This window comes from Bubalus bubalis, chromosome 18 (assembly GCF_019923935.1).
Source record: "Bubalus bubalis isolate 160015118507 breed Murrah chromosome 18, NDDB_SH_1, whole genome shotgun sequence".
In the NCBI taxonomy this organism is placed as follows: domain Eukaryota; kingdom Metazoa; phylum Chordata; class Mammalia; order Artiodactyla; family Bovidae; genus Bubalus; species Bubalus bubalis.
The window spans coordinates 6,224,672-6,251,686 of record NC_059174.1 but is presented as its reverse complement, the minus strand read 5'-3'; the positions used below and the strand labels follow the sequence as shown (position 1 = coordinate 6,251,686).

Sequence of the window (27,015 nt, the reverse complement as noted above, 5' to 3'; positions counted from 1 at the left end):
GCTTTGGAGAAAGCGGCCTTTTCCACCGTCTCATTTGCATGCTGGATGTCTACTGAAAGTTGCTATGGTGATCCGTTTGACCAGAAGTTTCCGCTGAATCATCCCAACACATATATGAAAACAGAGATGTGGTTTGGGGACCCAGGGCCCGCAGCCGGGGGAGACGCTTCCATCTTTCACTTGTGACTCACTCGTGGTCGTGCGTAGGCCCAGCTGGAAGGGAGGCGAGACCTCTGGGGCAGGTGTCGCTCCCCGGAGAGTTTTTGCACGGCAGGGCTCACACAGTCAGTCCCCTCTGGGGACGCAAAGAGTGGAGCAGGAAAGGAGGAGCAGCACCCGAGAGATGCCCTGTTCCCCCAGCTCATTCCAGGGCTCAGGTCCTCTGGGTAGACGTCTCTGTTTGGAGACATCCCCAATCCCCCCTCACCAACAGCCAAGGCCGCCATGGGTGCCTGGGTTCAGGTGGTCCATCTGGGAGCCGACCTGAAAAGGCAGGAGGGGAGGGGGCTCTGAACCGAGGGGAGGGAGGACCTTCCTCGAGTGCCTGGTGCTTCTGTGGGCGGTGACCCGCTTCAGGACCTGTCTCTAGGGCAGCTGGCCAAGGGACAGGGTGCCGGTGGAGCATGGGGCTGGGAGCAGACAGGCTTCTGTTCAGGTCTTCCCTCTCCTCAGGGCCATCCTGGTCTCTGGCCTTGGCAAACATCTGAACTTTGACCTTGATTTCCCTGTGCGCAGAAATGTAGAAAAGAGTACCTCATTCGACCTGAGGGAAAAAAAAAGCACATCCACAGTGGAGCCTGGTGCAGAGTATTGCATGCAAGGTATACAATCAGTCAACTTCGTTCTCTCCTTCTGTTCTCCAAAGAGATTCAGCTAAGTGATCCTGCTGTTCTTGAGCTGTGAACCAGGAGTAGGAGCTTATGGACAAAGAGTTAACTGGAAAAGTGTAGGGACAGAGATTTAAGCATAGCTCTCAAAAAATGCCCTGTATTTTGAAGTAAAGGTTATTTGGCATTTGATCTTCATTTAAATTATGTCCTCTGTAATTAGGTGAACATGGATATCTTTGTAAACAATGTAGATGCATAAAGAGAGGGTTGCCCAGTTAATCCTTTTGTTTATTTATTTTTTTTAATTTGGAGACACTTGAGGGCTGTTCCTGGTTGGGCTGCAGGGTTGGTGTAGGTTGGTGTGCAGCAAGTATGTGGAGGAGTCATCAAAGGAAACGATTCAGGGCAGGCTTTTGGCGTGCATTTATTATTTTTTAATTACTTTATTTTTTAATTAAAGGATAATTGCTTTGCAGAATTTTATTTTCGGTCAAACATCAACATGAATCAGCCATAGGTATACATATGCCCCCTCCCTCTTGAACCAGGACATGCTGTCATTCAAATGGATGTTGATGTTTAAAAATGATGTCACACATTATGTTAGCGACACATTACATTTCTGCATGGGAAGACAGATGCACGTTTTGTAGAAAATACTTTGTCATATCAACACCCCAAAATATGTATACCTGTTAGCCTAGATATTAGTCAGAGTTCTTCAGAGAAAGAGACCCCATAGAGTAGGTATGTATATCTTATTGGATACCTATCTGTCTCTCCAAAAATCTGCAAGCTGGAGACCCAGGAAAACGAGAGGCATCATTCAGTCTGAGCACCCCGGGAACCAACTGTGTAGATCCCAGTCCAAAGGGAGAGGCGAGGAGAGATAAACCAGCTCAGAAGAGGAGCAGGTTGGGTGTGCGGGCGGTGAATTCCACCTTCCTCTGCCTTTTGTTCTACTCAGCCCCTCAACAGATCCCCCCCGTGCCCACCCACACTGGGAAGGGCATCTACTTTACTGGGTCCACACATTCAAATGCTAATAAGCTCCTCCAGAAACATTCTCACACCCCCCGAAATAATGTTTCCTCTGGGTAAGCTGGGGTCACTCAAGCTGACACACGAAATTAACCATCACAGCCTGGTAACCCGTTTTCTCTCTCTCTCTTATGGAGATGATCAGATATTCAGAAATTATGGACAAGGGTGGAAATCAAAGCTGTGAGTATATTACAGAAAAAATTAGAAAGTATTTTAAATATCCTCGATAAAGGAAATAAATTCTTTCATGATCACATGATTAAGTGTTAAGCGGCCGATTGAGATATAGTCTCAAAGCATACTCAGTGACCAGGCCAATCCTGCCCTTTCATCTTACTCCTGCTTACTTGTGTATACATTTTGTATGTTCATTACTCAAAAAAATAATTTGGAGGAAAACCCTATTAGCAACCGCTGCTTCTAAGTGGTTCTCTTCCCTTTATTCTTTCTCCTTTTTTGTACTTTCCAACGTTTCTGTAAGGAGCAGAAAACACTGTCATAATCAGAAAAGGAAAGGATGACTATGATTTCTAAAGATGCTCAAGACGTCAAGCCTTAGAACCCTGCTCCTTGTGCTTCGGCTTCATCTTTCTCCAGAACACAGCTGGCCCGCTCCCGGAAGGTAAGCATCAGGTGAGCCACGGAGCACGCGGGCCAGGACAAAGCACTTTGATGTGTGACTTCTGACCCCCAGGATAGAGCAGTGTGGAAGCCAGCCAAGCGGCTGTGGCCGGCAGGGACCGCAACAGCCTTGAATGACAGCCATCAGAGGTCGGCGTGCGGGGCTGGTTCCCCTCCCCAGGACTGGGGTGTGCCCCGTCACAGAGCCTGCTGTCACTCTGGGCCTTTGTGGTGCATGCTGTTGACCATGGGAGAGGCTGCTGCACCCCGGCCTCACTGCAGTCTCCATTTTCTCTCCTTTGCTGGCATCTCTGTTCCCACCTGCTCCCCTCTTCCCTGCGGCCCCCACCTCTGTGCCATCCGGCTCCAGCCCACCAGGCTGCTTCTGCTCACACCAAGGGGCTATATGGGACATCCATCCTTCATCCTTCCAACCCCTTGGGTCCCTCACTGCCAATGCCAGAGGGTCACACAGAGAGGATGACCACTCATCCACCCACCATGGACCTCTGTGAGGCCCGTTGAATGGACAGGTTGAGAAACCTCGGAAATGGAGTCAGCAGACCATGTGGTTTGAATCTCTCCCTCCCGCCCTGACCACAATCTGTGTGGGCTTAACTCCTCTGAACACCAGTGTCTTCACCTATAAGCAAGAGACAACGATATTCAGCTTGGCGGCCCATCGTGAGACTGAAACGAGTCCATCAACCATGGTAACCATGAGCGCTGCACAATGAAGACGGCAGGCTTCGCAGCTGGAGACGGCGCCCAGCAGTGACCCCACGGTTCCGCTGGTCTGGAGCCCAAGTGGGCTCAGCCCTTGCAGGGGCTCGTCCAAGCCCAGAGTCAGGGTGCCAAGTGCTTCACTGGAGGCCCTGGGGAAGAATCTGCTTTCAAGCTTGCTCAGCTTGTTGGCAGAATGAATTTCTCTGTAGCGGTGGGAATGAGGTCTGACTGTCAGGGGGGAACCACGATGCGGCTGGGGAGCATCCACCTTCCTTCTCACACCCCCCTCCCCTGCCCCACTGATATCTTCAGGTCAATGACAGGAGGTCAAATCCTTCTTGGGCATTGCATCTTTCCAAATTCACCTCCTGCTTCCGGCTGGAGAAAACCCTCTGCTTTCAAAAGACTTCTGGAGGTTAGAGACCATGGTGCATGTAAATCGCTTAGAACGGTGCCTAGCGTTTAGGAAATCAGGGTTGACTTTAGGACACATACAGAAGGTTCCAAATCGGCTTTAATGGAAGAAGCGAGCATGTGAACGAATGCAGAAGTGAATGAGTAAATGGTGAAAAAAATCAGCGATGAAGTGAGTTCCTATTTTGGAGGGCAGAGACAAGCAGCAAGGGACATCTCCAGCAGTGAGGGGCCATCCTGATATGAATTCCATCCATCCACTCCAAGTGAGGATTCAATTAATACAGCTACTAAATAAGGTTTCATCCTGCAGTGACAGAGTACCTGGGGTGCGTCATCTGAGCCTGGCTTCTCTGCTCGGCTCCAAGGCCCCAGGAAGTCTTACTGGCAATTACAGCCAAAGGAGTGGAATTCTGTCTCTAAGCACTTTCCCCTTCAGCTTCAAATTGCTCTTGGGATCTTAATGTTTCTCCAACATGAGCTCTGGGCTCTCGGCGCCCAACTCCCTTCCCCCTGCAGGCGAGGCAAGGAGATGGACTCTGGCTGGAGGGAGTTTGGTGGTTCGACCCTTAAAGTCTCAGCCCTTTGTCGGGTTAGCAGTCCTCAGCGAAACAACATCTCTCTTTGTTTCCAGAGAGAAACAAAACAAAGATGAAACCTGGTGTCTGATGGGAAGCAGCACGCTTGATAAACTTCCAAGAACCCCTGGCTTCCGACCTCCTCCAAAGGCCTTTTATAACTTCCTGAAAATGCTTTTGCATTGGGTTTTTAATTAAACATTTAATATGCATCATGCAAATTTATTGATTCTACCGGGGGAAAAAGATGAATCTTGTTATTTGGTCATCGCCAGCTAAAAGACTCATATTTTCCCGGGGGTTACTAATGGAGCCCCTAGTTCCATCCAAGTTTGAACAGCACTGCAGGAGCGGGGAGCATCCTTGTTTGCAAAGTCACCGGCTTGGAGCAGTCGTGTTCATTTCAGCTTCTCAGACTCAGTCCTCAGACTGAGGATGCAGGGAGGCACAGGCTGTTGAACATGAACATGAGCACTTGAAATGGACCCCTTTGTCAAGGTGTCTCCTTCTGTTGTTCATCTCTTGTCCCTTCCTGTGACTCTGAAGTTCTGATCTCTGAAAAGGATGATCCAGACTGCCCAGAAAAGTACTGTGAGGAAATGGCTCAAGGGCCAAGATCACCCTGCCTGCCAGATCCAGGAGGGTTAGGATCCCACCATGCTGGTGTTTATGAACCAAAATTCTGGAAGAATGAGAAATCTGGCATATCAAAGATCCTCATTTACTGTGGCTCAATTGCAGACTCGCTCGATTTTCAACCTTGTTCACATTTCTTCTAAAATTCATAGAAGGTCTCATTTCTTGCCTTATTAAAGGGGAATTGGGACTTCCCTAGTGGTCCTGTGGCTGAGATTCCATGCTCCCAATGAAGGAGACCCGAGTTTGATCCCTGATCAGGGAGCTAGATCCCATATGCCGCAGCTAAAAATCCCTAAATAAGTATTTAATTTTTTTTTAAAAAAGGAGGGGAATTGAGTAGAATTCTATCTGGTAAGTAGGGGTTGGAAAAGGCCCTTGACTAGTCTCAGCTCCAACATTCATTGAAGAAGACAACAGCTATAGGGCAGTGGTTCTCTACTGGACGATTTTGTAGCCTGCAGTGCTTTGGCAATGGCCAGAGGTATTTTGGGTTGTTACAGCTGGGAGGTTTGGGGGGCAGGGGTTGCCACTGGCATCTAGCGCATGGAAGCTAGGAATCCAGAAACTCCTCCACCAAGAATTATCCAACCCCAAATATCCACAGTGCGGAGGTCAAGAAGGCTTGATCCAGAGGTTAATAGAAAGGTCTGTAATACAGGTTGATATATTAGATGATCACCTAGAAGGAGAAGAGGTTTAAAACAAACAAACAAGAGAAAGCCTTTGATACAAGAATCCAGTGGAGAGTCTGACATCAACCAGCTGTGTGGCCTTGAGCAAGTTAATATATTAAATATACTGAATTCAATTTATTTACTCATTCATCTGGCTGGCTTTGTGAAGAATGGCATGTTCTAATCTAAGCAGAGAAAGCAAAATAAATGGTGTGAGAGTGAAGTAAGTCAGAGAGAGAAAAACAAGTATCATCTATTAACACATAAATACGGAATCTAGAAAAATGGTACTGATGAACATATCTGCAGGGCAGGAATAGAGACGCAGACATAGAACAGATTTTTGGACATAGCAGGGGGAAGGGGAGGGTGGGATGAATTGAGAGAGTAGCATATTACCATATGTAAAATAGCTGTGGGAAGTTGCTCTATGCACAGGGAGCTCATCTCGGCCAGCCCTCCGTGACAACCTAGAGGGGTGGGATGGGGGCAGTGGGAGGGAGGTTCAAAGAGGAGGGGATGTATGTATACTTATAGCTGATTCACGTGGTATGGCAGAAGCCAGCACAATATTTTAAAGCAATTATCCCCTAACTAAAAATAAATTTTAAAAATAAATAAATGGTATCTGTGGAGGCACAAGGCAGGAAAGAGCTGGTGACCAAGGAAGGCCATAGTGACTGGAGAATAATCAGTGGGGGCAGGGAGGAGGATCAGGGAAGACACCTCTGAACCTTTGGGGCCAAAGCTGTGCTTCTTCCCGAGTGTAATGAGCTGCTGCCGCAGTGAGAGCCATGCCCCAGCTGACGCTTCAGCGACAGGACTCCATCCCTCTGGCTTCCTGTACAGGCTCTAAAGGTGTCTGTTGGGCAAGAGACTCTGCTCCCGACTGCTGGGGTCAGGAGACCTGACCAGAGGGAGGGGATGACCCTGGGACCAAAGAGACCACTTGCGAGGCCACAGCACAGCCCCAGAGAAAGAAGATGCAGAGGACAGAGAACAGTGGGGCATTCCGCAGACATCATGTCCTCGTATGACCCAGTAATTCCACTCCAGGTACTGGCCAGAGAGAAATGAAAACATGTGTCCACCCAACACCTGGTACACAGCAGCTGTTCATAGCAATTTTATTCACAATGACCGAGGGTGGAAACAACCCAGACGCCCATCAACTAATGGATGGCTCAGCAGAGCATGGTGTCCGATGGAATATTACTCGGCCATGAAAAGGAATGAAGGACACACACGCGTGCTACAACTCAGATGAAATTTGAAAGCATTAAGCTGAGTAAAAGAAGTCAGATGCAGGGAACTCCCTTTTGTATGACTCTGTTTATATGAAATGTCCAGAACTGGCAAATCTATAGAGGCAGAAAGTGGATTGGTGATCACTGGGAAGAAGGAGAATTGGAAAGTGATGGATGACTGGTTTAGGGGGAGGTAATGAAAATGCTCTGGAATTAGGGGTGAAGGGTTGTGCAACTTTGTGCATATATATTAAAAAAAAAAAACACCTGAATTGTGCACTACACTTTAAATGTATGGTATCTGAATTTTATCTCAATAGAGCTGCTTTTTTTTTTTTTTAATGTGGCCAGTGCACAATGATGGGTGGGGGTGGACCCAGGGTGGGATCCACAGACCTTGGCTCCTGATGACATGTGTGGGGCAGGAAAGCCAGCAACAGAGGCTGTCACCTGGTCTCCCACTTGATGCTGCTGCTCTGGCCTCTTCCTCACGTGTGTTCATAGCCAGGACCTTCCTGACAGTTCTCCCCCACATCTCCCTCTTTCTTCTTACTGGAGTGTGAGCTGGGGTGGGGGGACACTTTGAGGAAGGGCCTTTGCTGTTTTTAGATGAATCAGGAAACCGTCTTCTTGGTGATCTCTTCATTCTTGGTTGCTGGAAGAACTTGACCTTTGACCCCAGGGATGCTGGGGGAACAGGCTCGGGACAACAGAGCATCACAAACGCTGCGGGTTTTTCATGGGAAGGATGTGGTACATTCTGATTGCAGATGGCTTTCCCCAGCTCGCCGTCAACGTACAGCGAGAGAATGATGGTTCTTCCTTTACTTAGAAACTTATCTTAGCTTTTCGTGCTCAAGTTAAGTGTCATTTCTGGTAAAGTCAGAAAGAGAAAGAACATTCTTTTGTGCTGATGAGAAATGAAGATAGAATTAAAAAAAAACAACACCAGGAACACATAATTCATTAACATTAGGCATCGAGTTCTCGTGTCATTTGGGGAGGAAGGGTGCGTTTTAATCTGGTTTGAATTATGCTGACAGATAATGAATGCACTTTTGTCCTTCCAGGCCTGTTCAAGACTGGGGCAGAACATGGCTTTCCTCATTGGACCCTGAGACAAGGAGATGCCCTCTGGCCCCAGAGAGCACCCCAGTAAGACTGGCTTAACATCCACAGCGATTGCTCATTTCCAAAGCGACCGACTTTTCATTCACGTGATAAGCCATGTTCCTTTGGAGCTAAAGGGGATAAAGATGAGATTCCCTCCTCCCCGCCCTCCAAGAGCTCACAGGTATATGGAGATAAATAGTCAGTGATGAACTGTAACAGACGTATTCAGAGGGTGATCGAGAAGCGTCCGTTGATGCTCGGGTGGGTTCATGCTGCACGTGAATGACCCGGGCGAGCACATGATTAAGATGCTGCTGGCCTTGATCGTTATTGCTGCTGTTTTAGTCGCTCAGTCATGTCTGACTCCTTGCAACCCCATGGACCATAGCCCACCAGGTTCCTCTGTCCATGGGGTTCTTGAGGCAAGAATACTGGAGTGGGTTGCCACGCTCTCCTCCAGGGGATCTTCCAGACCCAGGGATCGAACCTGAGTCTCCTGCATGGCAGATGGATTCTTTCCTGCTGAGCCACCAGGCAGGCCTTTAATAGGGGCCCCTATAAACCATGTGCTGGGGGTATGGGGAAGAGAAATAAGGGACTTGGATCATTATTTTCTTTTCTTCCATTTAAACATCATCTGAAGTCTGCACTGGAGTCCAAGGACCTGGGGTGCTCTCCTGGGATTTCTCAAGGCTTCGGTTAGCCCTCAAGTCCCATCTTTCAAAGGCCAAGTGATTTGGTGGCTCCCTGCCCTCAACCAGATCCCCCCTCCTCCTCCGCCCTGCCCTGACTTCCCATCAGGGGAGGCAGAGAGGAGGCGGCTGTTGCTTCCCAAGCCTCCACCTCCTCCTGGTGCCCTGCGTGCCTGCCTTCACCCACAGTCATGCCAGCTGCCCGTGTGGGAGGCTGCGCACCTCACACTGGTCTAAGCAGGATGCTTGCAGGGCCCCGCTAGGCTCCCCCTCTCCCCGCTGGGTGACCCAGCACCCGGGGAGGCTGCAGTGCCCAGGCTGCGGCCTCACGCATGCCCTCTGTTCCCAGGCCCTGTTGCCCGCCCCACCCTGGCAGGTGGCCCATCGTGGTTGACCAACAGTGGGGCCGTGACCCATTTCTTCCTCCTGGGCACAGGCAGGGGCAGAAGCGGGGCTGTGGTCTGCCCCTCCAACTTCCTGGTTGCCAGCTCAGGCGCCCAGATGGAGCTGCCCAACAATTGCCTCTGAAAAAACCAACAGGCTGGTAACCATCACCTCATTACCAGCAGGCTGAGCCCATGTGGTGCAGAAGTCCCCAGGAGGCTGACCAGGGAAACCTGTGGACCATCTCACCTCCACGGAGTGACTTTTCCCGTTAACTCCCAGACTCCAGGCCAACTGGAACCTGGCTCATTAGTGCTGTGCAGCCAAACAGCAGCTGGGGAAGAGGTCTCTCTGGTACACGATTTTCTTTCTCTCTCAGCCACAGAACTTCCTCCAAGGAACAGGCGCTCAACCTTCCGTTCTCAGAAGCAAAAACAAGCCGAGTCACACGTTTCTATGAATTCGCTCAGAAAGCCGATGATCAGTAATAACACTAAACACGAGCGTCAGACTCATCACAGATCTCACCTGGAAGGGAGCCTCCCAGAGAAGAGGGGAGCTCCCGTCTCAGCTAAGTCACCATCTCAGCGGGGACAAGGAAGAGGAGGGTGTCGTTTGTCTCTTGCAAAGAGTACAGACCAGGGCTCAGGAAGGTCACGGTCTTCTCCCAGCCCCACCGCCCCGCTGTGGCTCAGGCAGGGCTTACTCTGCAAATGGGAAACCGAAAGCTCTGGGCCAGAGGGTTCTTAGCTGTCATGATGGGGCCCAGGTTTGTGGATGACCGATTGAAATGAAGTGTTTCTACAACGGGAGTGGTACCTCCAGCAGATACACTGACTCCTCCCAGTGCCTCCCAAGTTGGAAATAAGAAAGGAACCAATTTTCAGCGGCCACGCGTCAAGTGCCGTGTGGGGGTCCTCCCACCCGCTCTGAAACAGAAGCAGCTTTGATGGGCTCCACATACAGGGTTATAGACTTCTAAGATGCAGGCCTGTGATCCTCTGATATAGCTCTGACATTTTACAGAGAGGAACGATCCCTGAACATCTCATGCAGAAAGATGAGTTAAGACAAGGTGTCAGTACCTACTCCCTTAGAACAATGGAAAAGCCCCGCCCCGAGGATGTCCTCTGTAGTGACCCCCCCAACCCTGTAAGTTCTGTAAGGGTCCGTGGCCTTAACTTCAGAACAGCCCAGCGCTGACCCAGCCCTGCCGTTCTTTCTCACTCCCACCGAATGTCTCCATTCTCCGTGCCCGCACGACAACGTGAGCACGGTGTCAAGCCCTGGCTTTATTATTTTTTTTCCCCTGTGTCTTTTCTCCTTCCATTGGTTTAGTGTGTGTGTTCTCTTCCCAATTCCTGTTGCATAACGTCAGAATTGGTGCCAGACCTCTATAGACAAGGATTTGCCAATAAGGGTGCTTGCAATGAGACTGTGTCACTGTATTTGGAGAAATTAGGTGACCAGAGAGTTGGATTTCAGTTCTAACGGCTGGAAAAGATCCACGAGGTGCAGAACAATGGGCGCATTTATCCGGTGGTGCCAGAGAACCCTAAACTGGGCTCAGAAGACACAGCTATAAACCTTCAGGAGACCATCCCATTCCATCCCAAACCGTCGGTTCTCACGGAACGGCGGGACGCCAGTGACAATGAGCCAGTCGAGGTACACTTCTGTCTGTGAGGCGTGCTCCATCATGACAGCTTCAGGAAGGCTGGGTGAGGCTGTTCGGGAGAAATTCTCTTCTTCCTCAAGTGGAGTGGGGTAATCACAGGGAACTCCACAGGAAGTAGATTCCCCCAGAGAGGTGAATAGATACCAGTGAGGGGGAAAATGAATAAATAATACTCGGTGAGATTTGCAATTCTGGAAAACCAAAACGCAAAATACACTCAGGGCTGGCAGTGGCGAGGCACCTATCCAAGTAAGAGCGTTACTTTTCTGTCGGATTCCTCAGGGTGTTTTCTTAGAACAGGAGGAAAGTAACAGGAGTTCTTTTGGTCACCAATAAGCTGTTTTATGTATATTCAGAGGGGCTGACGTTCTTATTGTATCTAAGAGGCAATGGTGTGCTTGTGCCTGGAAGATACTGCAAAGAAGCTCAAAAAGCTACTGCTTCAGTGGCCTTTTGCGTGTCCCCTGGAGCTACTGAAAGAGAGTTGCAGCTTGTGCATAAAAACGGGAGGATGGACAGACAGACAGATGAATGAACAGGCAGATGGAATGAAACGTAGCGGGCCACAGTCCATGGGGTCTCAAAGGGTTGGACGTGACTGAGCGGCTGAGCACACTACCCAAGTAACACAAAGCCCGACACGGGACAAGCTTTCACTGAGTAAAGATCTGACACTTAATGATTTCAGTCAGGGTCAACTGGTCACTCCCTTTCAAGACTTAGGGAAACTCAGGGTCCCCTTACATACTGGGGTATTCCTTCCTTCATCAAGACCTAGGGATTCAAATGCATCATCAGCGTCTTCATGCCACACTGAGGCATATGAGCAAGTCCTTGGGGGTAATTTCAGGGTCCCCGCTCCTCAAGATGGTTTCTGAAAATCCTGCTGTTGGTAGGATGAAAACCTAAAGTGGGCTGGAGGCCGTGAAGGAAAGTGGGCCTTCTTCCAAGGCTCACAAGGAAGTCCAAAGAAAAACCCCAACACTCTTGCTGACGACCTCCCCATTCCTGGCTCAGCTGTCCCCAGCAGGAGAGGTGTCCCCATGGCCTAAATCACCATGAGTCCCTCATTTTCAAGTGCTTTAACCTCAGAGCCCCCATATTCGTGGAAAGATGACACAAAAGGAACAGAGTTAGAACTAAAAAAACAAGTCAGGTGTGCACGTGTTCATTTTGCAGAGAGACCTGTCCTTCCCTTAGTGCAGGTTTCTGTTTGAATCAACCGAGAAGACGATAGTTTAAGGCAAGGCGATTGCCGGGGTTGCCACTGAGATCATCACCGTCCTCTAGAGGAAAAGAGCCCGCAGACTGTGTCTCACTAGCTCTTTGTGCCCGGAGACAGTTCTGTCCCTCTTGGCCAAAGCCTTTCTGTAAAGTATGCTGACTTTCCTACTCTCTCACTGTGGTCCAATTTGAGTCTATTCCACAAGCTTTCCCATAGGAGCACTGGAAGTCGGGTGCTGGTTGGAGGAGTTTGCTTGAACCAGGAAACAGAGGTGAAACATAAGACCCCCTGGGTCAAGATGCTCTCAGAATCATGAGGGAAAACAGAGAGTCACAGGGCAATTACAAAAGACTCGAGGAGGGGCAGGATCCTGGTGATGAAAATGGTCTGCATCTTGAAACCCATAAACCTATGCATGTAATAAGATTGTATTCAATTTCTTCCAGTTGCATGTGAATCTGCGGTTGCCTTGAATTTTTTAAAAAGTCAAACAGATACGGATAATTTCCACACACAGTTACAGACCTCATGCCAGTATCGGAGCACTGAGTGGAAATACACCATCTCGCTTGGATTAGGGAGAAGCAGCCAAAGAAGGTCTCCCTCAGAAGGGGACCTCAGCACAGGTAAATGCAGGACCTGGGAAAGTCGGTCAGTGTAGACAGTGACCCCTGACCCCCTCCCCCCGGCCGACTCCCCCGCCTGTCATTGCTGCCTCTCTGGGTTTGAGCCACCTCTTTTAGCCCTAAAAGAATGTCTGCTTGAATCTGTAACAGCCTCCCTTTCTCCCCACCTCTTACAGGTCATTTGGCTGTTGAAGAAACTGGAGCACTCGTCCTAAGCAGTTGCCCATATTCCGGATGTGAATGACTGCTTCTCCGTGGGGCTCATTTCTCTCTCCTCTGTTTCGTGATAGCAGTAATTTGGCACCATCGTCAGACTCACTGTCATCACGTTTCTACCCCATGGTCCCAGCGTCATTGGAAAGGTGGGCGTGTGGACAATCGAGTGCTAGCTTCTGGAAGTCTAATTCCCCCATCATGTAACTTAAAACCAAGCCTTTCCTCCCCGCCACGTAGAACAAGGACCGCAATCTGCCGTTGGCACTCAGGTTGGGAAAGTGATTCTGGTACAAAGACAATGCATGGACTTGTGCAATGGCCAAGTAGGGCCGGCCCTGCAGCTGCCCTCAGAGCAGGCGGCTTCTGGAAACAGACCTTTTTGACGGTAAGCCCCAATAAAGCGGGTGGGTGTTATATTAATGACTAGACTCTTAGTCACCTTGAGGGAACCGAGATCAGATGACACCAGGACGGTGGAGGGAGGTGAGATGTTTGCAGTTTAGGCTGCAGATGTGAGCTTAATCTCAGGAGTATTTTCATGATCGCTCTGATGCTTGGATGAAATGCCTCACATACTGCTTACTAGGCTACCAGATGAGAGGCAGGGATGAAGTGAGGAAGCCCAAGCTAAGCTATTTGCCTGAAAAAACCTATCCTCTGAGAAGGCCAGGAAAAGGGATATACTTCATCCTTAAAACAAAATCTTCACTCTTCAGATCGGCCTGTGCATTTTAGAACTCCAAAACAACCCACGAACAGACCACAGCATATCGTGTGTGTGTGTGGGTGGGTGGGTGTGTGTGTACATGTGTTAGCTGCTCAGTCATGTCCAACTCTTTGCAGCCCCATGGACTATAGCCTACCAGGCTCCTCTCCATGGAATTCTCCAGGCAAAAATATTAGAGTGCGTAGCTTAGCAAACACCCAATGCAGGGATAGCAACAGAAATTTAAAAAATGAGAAAGGATTTTTTTTTTTTTAAAGAAGAGAGAAAGATTAAGTGTTGAACACAAAAGCTCGGTATCATTTGCTGTTGACTCTTAACTCCTTTTCTACCTGCCAGTAAACAGATCTCCTGGGGTCTTATCCACTGGAAGGGTCCAGTAAGACAGTCTTAGGGACACAGGGTCAGCCTGACATCTATAAACACCCACCAGCAGTGGAAGCCAGAGGGCTGTAGAAATTTCAGCTTATTTGGTCTTTCTTCGAAATTTCTTCTTTTGATTCTTTGTATATCTCAAATGACCACTCACCAGCTGAGAGACCTTGGAGACTCTCCATAATGTTTCCGCGCCTTAGCTTCCTTCTGAGCTAAACAGAAAGAGCAGCACGTGTCTCCGTGGGCTACTGTGAAAAGCCAGGGCGTTAAAGCCAAGGGCAAGCCCTGGGTGAGTAACTCCCACGTTCCAGCGGTCAGTCGCATCGTCGTTTGGTGACGGGCCCCACGCCGTGGAGCACGGCACCTCCCTCACTCTCAGCGATTTCCCATGTCCCTGCCCTCCTGTTTCTGAGCCTAACGTGGAAGTGTTAGTTGCTCAGTCGTGTTCAACTCTCTGCATGTAGCGCGCCCCTCTCCTCGGTCCGTGGGATTCTCCAGGCAAGAATACTGGAGTGGGTTGCCGTTCTCTCCTCCAGGGGATCTTCCCGACCCAGGGATCGAAGCCAGACTCCCACACTGGAGGCAGGTTCTTTACTGTGTGAGCCACCAGAGAAGAGTCAATCAACATATGTCATCCCTTTGCTATAAAGATGGAGAGGGCAATGGCAACCCACTCCAGTGCTTTTGCCTGGAGAATCCCATGTATGGAGGAGCCTGGTAGGCTGCAGTCCATGAGGTCGCTAAGAGTCGGACACGACTGAGCGATGTCACTTTCACTTTTCACTTTCATGCATTGGAGAAGGAAATGGCAACCCACTCCAGTACTCTTGCCTGGAAAATCCCATGGACGGAGGAGCCTGGTAGGTTGCAGTTCATGGGGTCGCTAAGGGTCGGACACGACTGAGCGACTTCACTTTCACTTTTCACTTTCATGTATTGGAGAAGGAAATGGCAACCCACTCCAGTGTTCTTGCCTGGAGAATCCCAGGGATGGGGGAGCCTGGTGGGCTGCCGTCTATGGGGTTGCACGGAGTCGGACATGACTGAAGCAACTTAGAGCAGCAGCAGGAGCTATAAAGATTGGAGCAGGGTGGGTGGATAACTAGTCAAATGATTTGACCCCAGCCATGGCTTTGATTTGCCCAACTGGGACTTCAGACCAACACCCATGGGACCTGTGGGAGCTGGAGCCCCCTGGAGACCTGGCCGGGAATCCAGGAAGGACAGGCGGGAGGAAGCAGGACCCAGGGGCATCGTGGGGCTCCTGCCCCAGCCTGCAGCCAGCCCTGTCCCTGCACCGTTTGGGCCCATGGGCCCATAAGTTTGCTTTTTGCTTATGTCAGTTTCAGTCAAACTTTCTCCACTAGAACTCAGAGGGGGCCAGCAGTTGAGGCCCCATTGAATGCCAAAGACCAAGACTCAGAGAGCACGCCAAGAACTCAGAGATGACACAGAGAAGTAGCAGCAGCCACCACACCGTGCACTCCCAAAGCCCCAGAGGCCTTGGAAGAGAGGTCAGGATACACCCGTGCGTGTATAAATAGGGTGAGTAAAAGGCAGAGTAGGGAGGGCTTCTGGGAGCAGCAGCGATTGCACTGAGGCCTCAGCTTTACTAAACACCTGTCCGACGTCAGCCCCCATCCTCGGAGCTTGGCACAGCCTCACACAGGAGCCGTGCTGGGGGATGGAGTGCAGCGTGTGGGCATGTGGAAACGGGGACAGGCTGGCTTTCTTACACTCGAAGATTACAAAAGAGTGTCCGTGTGCCTCGAGGCCCCGGGGGAGGCAGCCGTGACTCAAGGCTGGAAGGAGGCCCGTGGCGGCGGCCAGCACTGGAATCCAGACGACACACCTCAGTGCACCCGGGCGTTTCAGCGCTCGTCCAGAGTCCCGTCCCGGCAGGCTCTGCCGGCATCCACCTCGCTTCCAGGGCCCGCGCGTCTCCAGCCCGGTCTGGCTCAGGAGGACACGGGCGCATCAGTGCATGAGATAAGCTTCCTGGTAACTGAGGAGGGGCCCGTGAGACGCGTGAGAGGGGAGCGTAGGAGCTGCCTCCTTGCAACACAGCAGCCAGCCACCCCCTCACAGGCACGTTTTCTGGGACACTTGGCAGGACATTCCGTGTGCCTTAGCACTTCAGAAAATGACGCAAGGAGCCAGAGTGCCTGTGTGTATATATATATTTATATATGATCGTGCTCAGTCATGTCTGACTCTGTGCGACCCCATGGACTGTAGCCCACCAGGCTCCTCTGTCCATGGCATTCTCCAGGCAAGAATACTGGAGTGGGTTGCCATGCCCTCCTCCAGGCGATCTTCCCGACCCAGAGTCCGAAGCCCCATCTCTTGTCTCCTGCATTGGCAGGCGGCTTCTTCACCACTAGCACCACCTAGGATTCCACTTTCATTTGATAAACATTTTTTGAGCACCTACTGTGTGCTGAGCGTTGCAACAGGTGGAGATGATAGAGAGGTGAGAGGTGTGCTCCCGGCTTCACCGTGCTGCCAGGGCGGGTGAGGAACTGAGGTGGCACCAGGAGGACTCAGAGGCAGTGGGCACGGGGGTGGGACAGCGAGCCCACCCCGGACCTGGAAAGGAATCAGGATGAGCCAGGGGACAGGACAGAGGGCATGCAGGGAAGGGGGCGCTCCGGTCGGCAAAAGCATGCAGAGACTCACGAGAAAGGGAAAGAGAGGAACTCTGCCGGGTCCTGGGGTGACTACAACCTGAAGGCGGAAGCAGAGAAGACAGAAGGGAGGACACTTCCCGAGAGCCCCGTGTGCACGAGGCGCCGTGGATGGAAACGGTGCACTCAGGACGTTGGCACAGCCCTCGGCTCATAGTAACAGGTCCGTTCTTTTGAACACTTATCAGCAGCCGGCTGACGTGTGCAAGCCCTGGGTACACATGCTCACTTTGGTGACGAAAACCCTCCCACCTTTGACCCGGGAGGAGACTCTGGCCCAGAGACTGGGTCCACCAACTTGCCCAGGCCTCACACCTGGGACGGAGCAGGATTCAGGCCTTGTGGTGGCCTGGCACCAAAGGGCAGCACCTCCTGGCTCAGCCCCCAGAAACCCACGGTTCACCCTCCTTTCTCTGCCCCCCAAAGGCTGTGAATAGCGTTGACCTATAAGCCCAGCGTGCTCTGGCCTGGAGACGCGAGAGGCTTTGGCCCTCCCATTCTGCCCCCACTGCGCTGGCTTTGTCGTTTTGACCCCAAAGATATTCTGACTTTGTCATCACAACCCACTAGTGCTTTGCAATACCCCGGCACATCAGCCCTGTCTATATGGTGTCTGGTCTGTGCTTACCTACCCTGTATTCAGCGTCAAAGGGCTGAGAATGTTACCTCTGTGCAATCCAGGTTTTGTTTTTTTTTTAACCTCTTCATGCAGTCCAAACCATTTTCAGCTAGAGAAATGGGCTGGCGAAGACAGCGAAGCTTTGCTGAGGTCAGAGGGTGAATCAGTACCCTGTCTCCACGCCGACCCCCGCTTCCCCGACCTGCCAGCACCTACATGATCAGCCCAGATCAGCAGCTCTTCGTGGAGCCTGGAGCCCACGGCGACACTCACCTAAGAGTCCCCATCCTTCCTCCAGGCCCCGATGACGACCCTGGCCTGGTCCGCTGTGACAGCTGGCCCCAGGCTCTCAAGCAGGACACAGACCCCGGACAGCCGGTCATAAATGCTCACCGGCTCCCTCCTGCTTTCATGCCCAGCTTTCTCTGCGAGGAGAAGCGAAGGGAGCCACAAAGGGCAGAGTCTGCAAAAGTCTGCACATTGAGGTCCTTTCAAGAGAGACCAGGGGGAACCAGTGGCAGCTCAAAGGTGGACCCTGGCAACTCTGAACTCTTCAAGAAAGCGCCTCAGAGCCTCGCGGCCTCAAAACTGGCATTGGGAAATGGCAGGGAAGGTGGCGGTGGAAATGAGAGAAGCAGCCAGGGGGAAGGAACAGACCGCAAAGAGTCTTTTATACACACACAGAGCTCTTCTGCTTAGGTTTTCTAGGTTACATCTATTTTTTATCAGTCTCTGAGGTCCCAGCTTCGGACAACTACTGTGTACTTTGACAGGGCAGAGGTTTACAGAGGTCAGAGCAGGTGAAACTTTAAACAGTTATCTAAGTTACCTGCCATCCTCGACAGAGAGCTCTGTCTAGACAATAAAAGTAAAGTTCTTTTAGAATTGATTAGAAGGGTAGGTGTACGACATCCCCAATTACCAAATAGTCCAGTTCCATTGTTTCCACTTTATTGGATCAAAATTGACAAATATAAATTGCACGTTTCAGGTATACGATGTCATATTTTGGTATGCATATACATTGTGAAATAACCACCACAACCCTGCTAGTTAATACATCCATTACCTCACAGTTGCTATCTTCCGTGTGTGTGTGTGTGTGTGTGTGTGTGTGTGTGTGTGTGTTAAGAGCACTTAAGATCTACTCTCTTGGCAAATTACAACACACAGTGTACAATGCAGTATTGGTCTCTACAGCCAACATGCTGTAAAGCAGCCCTCCAGTGTGCTGCTCAATAGGTACCATCCATGAGACATGTCCAGTATGCTGTAAAATGAACACATCCTGCATAACGACACTTTCTACCCTTGGCTCAGCTTTTCCCCATTTTCCTCCACCCTTGACTCCCCCGTCACCACCGTTCTAATCTCGATTCTGTGAGTGTGACCTTTTCAGATTCCACATATAAATGCGATCATGTGGTATTTGTCTTTCTGTGTCTGGCTTATTTCACTTAGCACAGTGTCCTCCAGGTTCATCCCCATTGTCACAAATGGCAGGATCGCTTTCTTTTTTAAGGCTGCATAATATTCCCTTGTACATCATGTATCAGATTCTCTTTATCCCTTCACCTACGGATGGATGCTTAGGCTGTTTCCATATCCTGGCTGTTATAAGTAATGCTGTGATAAACATGGGACTCCAGATAGCTCTTTGAGATACTGACTTCATTTCCCTTGGATACATACCCATGAGGGGAGTTGCTGGACCATATGGTAGTTCTGTTTTTAATTTTCTGAGCCGCCTCCATACTGTTTTCCACAGCGGCTGCACCAATTGACGTTCCTGCCAAGAGTGCACAAGGGTTCCTTTCTTTGCCACATCCTTGCCAGCTCTTGTTAGCTTTTGTCTTTTTGATAATAGCTATCCTAACAGGTGTGGGGGGTAATATCTCACGGTTTTGACTTGCATTTCCCTGCTGATTTGCTGATGTTTTAGGTCCATTTAATTTAGAATGTCCACCAGGGGACTCGAGTAACCCAGCGAGTCATTTTGTGTAGTGACGAGGGGCTGAGCGGGACTGTCGAGGCTTGGTCCCCTGCGGTACTGTCATCAACGACTCAGGGAGAGCTGGAAGGGCGGAAGGGCTCCAGCCACTTAGGGAGCTGCCCTGTGTCCTCCCGCAGTAGCAGACTCTTCACAGGCACAATCTCTGACCCTGACCAGCACCCGTTTTGCAGGGGAGGGTCCTGTTTCCGAGAGGTAAAGTCACAGAAAAAGCACGCCCGTTTCATTGGCAGCTGCCACAGAGGTGGAACGCAAGCTAAACCTAGTTGATGGCACATTCTAGATCCAAAGAGAGATTTAGACAGGCAGGCACCCAGCTCGACAGGAGACAGATGGATCCTACTGGAAATCATTGTATGTTTCCATGCTCGGGTTCAAAAACACAAGCCCGCAAACAGAGGACGGGGGAGCACGGGGAAAAGGGGCCTGGGGCCAGCCTTGGCAAGTCACCGGCGTCCTGTGTCTGCTGGGGAGACCGGGGAAGTTACTTGGTGCACGAGCGCAGACAGACTGCGGCTCCCGGAGGTGGAGGGCGGTGCCTGCTGAGGTAAGACGCTCACACCTGGGGATCTGGGTTCAGCTCTGGAATCTGAACCCTAAGAGCCGGGCGGCAGCCGTGAGGCAGGGGCACTTGAAATTCAGGCATTTGTGAAAGTGCTGAAGGCCATGTCCAGAAGTGAAAAGGAATGCATGGCAGGGAAAAAGTGTCAGAGTGGCTGTCTTCTACTCCTGGGACACCCCGAGGGGTGTAAGGGCTCATTACATCCTTTCAAGTGTATAAAATCTAGACTTATGTACAGAAGAAAGGGGTATGACTCTATACTCGACAGACAAAAAGCTTTTCCTGACAAGTCTCAGGACTGTGGGAAGACAGACGGACTGGGTGGAAGGTGAAACAGGGAGCAGTGAGCACCCGGTCACTGGAGGTAATCAAGTACATGCTATCAGGGCCCCACGCAGACTTGTGTGGGTGCTACTCACTTCAGTTGCCACGGACTCCTTCTTCCGTAAGGAAACTTGATTACATTTTATAGCTGTGTTGCTATAATGACAGATGTAATCCATGCTTGATGATTTTAACTCTGACTTTAGAAGAAATGCAGATGTCCTCCTGGGCCCCTGACGGTCTCACGGGCTGCTGTGCCGAAACCAGCCCTGCGTGCTGACCATTTGCAGGCCAGTGCTGCGAAGCAGAGTCCCATTGATTGTACGTTGGAGGGAGAGTTAAGGTCAGACTTCTACACGCTCCCTAGTCTGAGGTTCTCCGCAAAGAACAGGGGTGTGCCCCAAGCTGCTTTCTGAGATTGTTAGGGTGAAAAACGGTGTGCCTGCTACAGTTCCACTCTGCAGAGAGTATACACCCGCACCCCAATTATCACAGATGGTAACGCCTGAGACCATAATTAGGGGGCCAGGGTGGAGATGAGGAATAGTGGTTCCTTTGTTTGATGTCCTCCCCTTTCGGTGTGGTTCAAACGTTTCTATTTAACCAACAACATGGATCATAGTTTATAAAACAACTAAATAAGAATACTGGCAAAAGGATCTATAAATGTGACTTTCATTTTTATTAGGGGTGGGAGGGGTTGTCCCGCCCAATTCTCTGTTCTTCAGAACAGAGAATCCCTGTTCGGCCCAGGAACACCTTCACAATGGATAAGGCCGTGAGGGTGTTCCTGAGCAGGTTTGGTGTTTTCAGTGCACAGAACAACATGTGCAAAAGCTCAGCAAAAGCCTCGATGCAACCAAGAACAGAGATATTACACCGGCCACGAGGGATCTCTCCTCTCCAGTCCAGCCAAACAAACTCACAAACAGATTCAGAAACCCTCTGCCTCAGCAGAGTCCTTCGGTCAACATGCACGCATTTAAGCCTGGTTTTGTGTTTTCTAGGACTCAAGGTTCCAGCTCCCAGGGCACATGGCTGCTAAACGCCACTGGATCAGGACCTAAGAATCACCCCAGACCCAGGAGGAGGAAGGAAAGTGACCGAAACTCTACGGAGTCTGTCCCCTGACGTCTCCTGCACGGAAGACATAGCCTGAACCAACACTGTCCCAGTATCATGTCCGTTTCTATATTCCTGCTTTTTGTAAAAAATCAGTTCTGACTTCAGCATGATAAACCTTCGAAGGGCTGAATGCTTTTGGGACAAATTCCCTCTGTGGTGTAGCTCTGTGAATAGGATCAAAAAGGGTATAACGATGGAATGTTAAATTGCAAGTGGTTCCTAGATAAAGGAAAAGAAAAAGCTAAGGGAGATATCTATGTTCTGGAAAAAAGGAAAGAAGGAAAAAAGAAAAAAAGAGACAAGCATGGGAATCTGTTGATTTGGAATGGCAAGAATAGGAAAGAGGCCTCTAATTTTGAATCTCTCTCTGGTGCCTAAACGCCAAAGAAGTCCTTTCGCTCAAATGCTGGTGTATGTACAGAGCTGTTGATTAATCCCGATCAGATGCTGGTGTATGCACAGAGCTGTTTAGTAATCCGCTCCCGTCCACCAGGCCTCACTGGGTGTCTTGGTTGGGTGAGGAAAGGACAGGAGCTGGAGTAAATCTGGGGAGGCCGTCCTAGGAATTCTCACTCGAGAAAACATCTGGCTCTCTCATATCTCTGGTGCAAAACAAACAAGAACCTGCCCAAATGGCGTGTACTGTGTTCTAAGGTAGAGCCCTCTGGGAGCCTGATACAAACAAACAAAACAAACAACATAAACAAACCCCAAATGCTGGCAATGAGATACGCTTGCAACCATGGTCTTTCACAAAGGCACAGATGACGAGTTGCAGGGGGTTTTTTGTTTTCAGAATCCACTTTCCAGTAAACAATCTAAACAGTGTATGAAGACCCCAGACCCTTCTTCTACCCTTTCCCCCCTGCCCCCCACCAGCCACAACCCCCCATCAAAATGGTACCCCCCCAGAGAAACCTCCAAATCTGATTTGTCTATTTTTTGCTCTCTCCTCATGATTACTCCCCTCCCCTTAAAGCCTGGCTTCCCTGAAACCAAATGTGAGCCATTCTCTAACTGCACCGGAAAATCAGAATTTATTGTACATATGTTTGTGTTCCACTTAATAAAAAAACCTATATTTTAAGATAAACTTTGTTAGTAATTCATGAGGTAAGTGACTATTTATGCTAATCAGGCAGAAATATATTCTCAAGCATAATGCATTACATAAATTTGAATGCAAAATGTTCAATTATGAAGTAAATACAGGTAATGCAAATAATAAATTACCTCTAATAAAAATTATAAAAGATGTGTCTTCAAAGAGAGAGCGGCTTTAACTTACAACTGTGAATTGCTTAAAGAGAAAAGAATTAATAAATGCTGATTTACTCTGATGATTATTTAGCACATAATTCACCTATTCATAACGACTCCTAGTAATCAGACTGTTGTCTTACATTCTCCAATATGAGGCAAGACTGTTTCCTCAGCAATTTTACCCTTATCAGATTATCTCGTCTGATTCGATTAATTTTCTACCATGAATCTGCTAACAGTGATTTGTGATTTACTTGCCCTGCTCACTAAAGACTGTTAAAAGGATTTCTCTAACACTCCAGCTAAGAACACTCCATGCCTTATCATTCAGTTCCTCTGAACAACTCTTTCCTCAAATCGATTTAGTTGGTTTCAGAGTGAAATTCAGTGGACACTGGTTAGTTCTGCACCGTAAAATCAGCTCCTGGATAAGCAGAGAGTTCAGACACTACCCTTGATGCATCGTGTTCTTTTTAGATTATATATGTCTCATTGCAACATGATACACCTGAACGGTGCTAACTCACAATCAGGAAGACTGTATTATTTTTCACTTTGAATCATTATAATTTGGATGTAAACAGGGTTTGATTTTTTTTTTTTTTTTTTTTTTGCATAAGGTTGTTATGTATGTACAGACATGAAACCAACACTGTTTTTGATGTTAGGGTTTCACAATCGCCTATGTGATTCGACCCATGCCCTCCTCCCTCCCGCCAAATTCCTCTATAAAGATTCACTGCTTTCAGAAAGTTGAATGCTACTGGTTTGAATTGGTCAATAATGACAAACGCGTGGTTTCTAAATTACTCTGTATTGTTCTACAGAGATTACCAGAGTATATATAGCATGGGGGTATTAAGCAGTAAGAAAACACAGTTCATATTGTATTTGGATTTTATTGGCTAGGAGAGAAGTGAAACAAACAATGTTAGCAAAGAAATCTAAAGAAATGTGGCCTGCTGTAATTGTAGAGATTCAAAAACCTGAATAGTACTAATTAAAATGAGAGAGCTCAATTGTTACAAGAGAAACGCTGCTAACAGAGGACTGTAAATGTTTAGACACCCCTGTGAATCACCAAATAATAAAGGAAAAAGGACAAAAATGAGAATTAAGTTATAAGCCTGGGAGCACCACTGCTCCACTTCTAAAAAATAATTTGTATCTTTTTTTTTTTCCCAAGAGAAAATGGGAGACTATAAAAGACTGCAATGAGAGAAAGAAAAATACCCTGGCTTGATAGCAGTGTACAAAAATAAAATGTGCAGATAATAATACATTTAGCTGCCCAAACAGGGGAATTTAATTTCTAGAAATGATACATAATTGCAACAATTAGGTGAACGGCCATGAGTCTGTATCTCATGATCTTCGTCATTAGTGAACTTTGTTTATAAATGTTGTTTATTTATAAATGTAGCAGTTTCAGTGTTCCTGACCAAAAATACTTTCATGAGCGGCAGGGATCATATCTCACAGCTTTTACCAAAAATCTGATGCAAAAGGGTTAAAGCAAAAATTCTAATTAAAAAATGAATTAATTCTTCCTAAGTATACTGAAATTCATATTTTACATTAAAATATAAACTTCAGGCATTTGTGGCTAATAACTTTAAAAAGACTTAGAAAAGTATTGCTATAGACAATGCTAATGACATAATATGTTTCTGTAATTTAAGCAGTAAATTTTCCCTCTGAATACATAAGCTGTAATCCCTTAACTTCATTACTAGGGGAAATACTGTTTGAAAGAGGAAAGCAAAGAGATTCTGTGAGGCTGCATAAATATTGACATAATCTTCACTCTTTCTTCCCCAAACTGGTTATGGACATATCTCATTCCATCCCAACAAAGTACTCCCATAAAACCCAAGCTACTCTTATAAACATCATCTCTGCAGTAATGATGAAAAGAAAAAGTGCTTTTCTGGAAAATACCAACAGTGCTGGCCTTTTAGGGTAACGACTTGCCTACAAGCCTTTTGGCGAGTCTCTCCTTAGGGATTCCCGGGTTTGCTGAAACCCAAGGCTGCCAGCATGAGGGAAATGAACACAAGTCTAATCTGGTGTATGAAGCCAATGAGTGACACCTAAGGTCTCATTATAAATAGTAAAGTATGCAGTCGGGTGGGTGAGAGCATTCTGAAGTGCAATGTTCAAGAAGCTGGCTTAATATATGACTAAGTGTCAGAAGTCAGGTTTTCTGAGAATTACTTTTCAGATAAACAACTTTATGGCACTGCACTTAATCTTACTTACTAGAGACATCTCATTTATCACTGAATTACAAGTAACTTTAATTCTATTGATATTGCCATAAAGCCCGTTGAAAATGCATCCTGGCACTTTTTTAAAAGGGTTTGGGGCCCTGTTTGTTACACGGGAGCCTCTTGCATAAGTCTCCCGGGTCCCCTGGCCTCTTTCTCCACAGTCAAAGGGGACGGTGGGGAAAAAAAAATGTTTCCCGCACCTGCCAGCACTGCCTTCAGCCTCTTTCCTGACAAAGTCGGGTTCTCCCACTTGCAGCCAAACTAACTTTCCGCCCCTCTTTCCTCCTCCCACCTAGGGAAACCAGCTTCTTTTCATTTCATCAACAAAACTGGACACGGATCAATTTCAACTGACCTTTGCCGAAAGGTGGCGCTGTTGAGGTAAGAACCAACTCGGTCCAACAATAGTTTTCACTCTTCGACCGTTTTGCAGGCTTTTCAGATTTTTTTTTTTATGCACCCTCCTAGCGTTTCCCCCTCCCATAAAATAAGATAAATATGATTAACACCAAGTGCATTTCATTAATTGGAGGAATCAACAATCCAACATCCAGGCAGGCAGGCTGGTCTTCCAAACGCTGGGTCGGCTCCGCGCCCTCTTCGCTTTCCCTCAAATAAATCTCGGCTTCTCCATCTGGCCTATCGCTTTAAAATCTTAGAAACAGAGTTACTGGTTCCTTCTTTCTTTTTTTTTTTTTCCCCCTTCCTTTTTCTTTTCTTTTCTTTTTTTTTTTTTTGCAAAGCTTTAGAAGAATCGATGGAGAAAACCGAACAGTTATTAGCATCTGCAACTCCCCCCCCCCCCCCCCCACCCCCAGGGGGAGAAGCAGCCCCTACTCCCGTCCTCCCTACCCCCAACTCTGGGTTTCCGGACCCGTCCTAGAAACCGCGGTTTAAAACTTAACCCTTCGAGGGGAGCTGGTGAGGGCTGGGGTATTGGTTCTTTTTTCGCCTCCGTTCCTCCCCACGATCAAGTCGGAAATAATTAAGTGAAATGTAAAAGTGCAAAGGGCGCGCAGGACCCTGATAAACAGGAGTCAGATTTCATAAGGGGGTGGATGAGTATGTGCGTCTGTGTGTGTGTGTGTGTGTATGAGAGAGAGAAGTGAGTCTCAAAGGCCAGACTCGGGCCAGAGTCAGAGGCCCGAGGGTGAGGAGCCGGGCTGACCTGACACCGAGCTTTCCCGTAGTTAATTCGCGTTCGCACCCCCCAGCCAAGGACGGGAGACGCCAGCGGGCAGCCAGCCCCCGCGCGGAATGGCCCCTGAGCAACTCATTTCAAGTCCTTTAAAAGAGGCTGATAAAACGGGCTCTCTCTCTCCGCGGACTTGGAGCCGCCCTGGCAGGCGCGCGGCCGGGCGAGGTCAAGCGCGCAGTGGGGACCCCTACGCCCCTACGCGCGCGGGTGCGCGCGGGCACCGGGGAGAGGGACAAAGAGTTGGGGTCAAGTTTGCCCTCCGGGCACTGGCAGGCTCCGGGGAAGGAAGGTTCCCCCCGGGCGGAAACCTGGGTGCCCTAAGGTGGAGCAAAGAGAAAAAGCTACCCGGCGAATTCATGATCCTTGCGGGAGTGGCGGGGCAGGGGGTGGGGGGTGGGGGGGGGGGCGGTCAGGAAGGAGTTGGGGGGGAGCAGGCCAACCGTGGCCTGGCCGAGCGAGTGGCAGGCGAGCTGGGGCTCCGGAAGGCAGGCCTCTCTAGCTCCGAAGTAAAGCAAACCGTCCTCGCTGTCCACCTGGATTCCCGCAGCCCCTCGGGAAAACTCCGTCCCCTCTTGCACCAAACTTTGCTCCGGTCTTTGCAACCTCGCTCGGAGGCTGCGGCGTGGGAAGGGTTAAGACTGCCCGTCCCAGCTGACAGTCAGCTGATTGGGCCGTGATTGACAGCTCGGAAAAGTTTCCTTGTTTCTCGACTCCTATGCTAATCGCGGGCGCTCCCGCCGCCTCCCATTGGTCCGGAGTACCAGTCAATTTCCCATTTGGGCCTGACGTCACGAGTGCTATAAAACTCAGCAATAGCTTTAAACTCTTCTTGCTGGATCAGAGGCTTTAAAATCTTTTTTTTTTCATCTTCGAGCTGTATAGCTCCGGCTGCTCGTCTGCTCGGTCTCCCCCCTTTTGCTCTGCGCCTCGCTTTTTCCCCAGGACTTCGCTATTTCGCTTTAAAAGAAAAAAAAAAAAAGGCAAGAAAGAACTCAACTCCCCCCCCTCCCTTTCCTCCAGCCCGGCTGCACCTCTGTCTTGCACTTTGCACGGAGGGAGGAAGAGCGCGAGGTTGAGCGAGAGGAGAGAAAAAAAAAAAATTTTTTTTTTAAATAAAAAAGAGCCAGGCAGAAGAGGAGGCGAGAAG

The 27,015-nt window shown here is 49.1% G+C and overlaps 1 long non-coding RNA gene across 2 annotated transcripts; it reads left to right on the top strand.

Annotated features, from left to right (window-relative positions):
* The first annotated feature begins 2,217 nt into the window (after positions 1 to 2,217).
* Positions 2,218 to 13,632, top strand: LOC102404730. Of its 2 annotated transcripts, XR_328889.4 has the most exons (4): positions 2,220 to 2,496; positions 7,844 to 8,067; positions 12,312 to 12,491; positions 12,668 to 13,632. It is a non-coding gene; the product is annotated as an uncharacterized LOC102404730 (long non-coding RNA). The 2 variants fall into 2 exon arrangements; XR_006546013.2 differs by having other exon boundaries at positions 2,218 to 2,496; positions 7,844 to 12,491.
* The last annotated feature ends 13,383 nt before the right edge of the window (positions 13,633 to 27,015 follow it).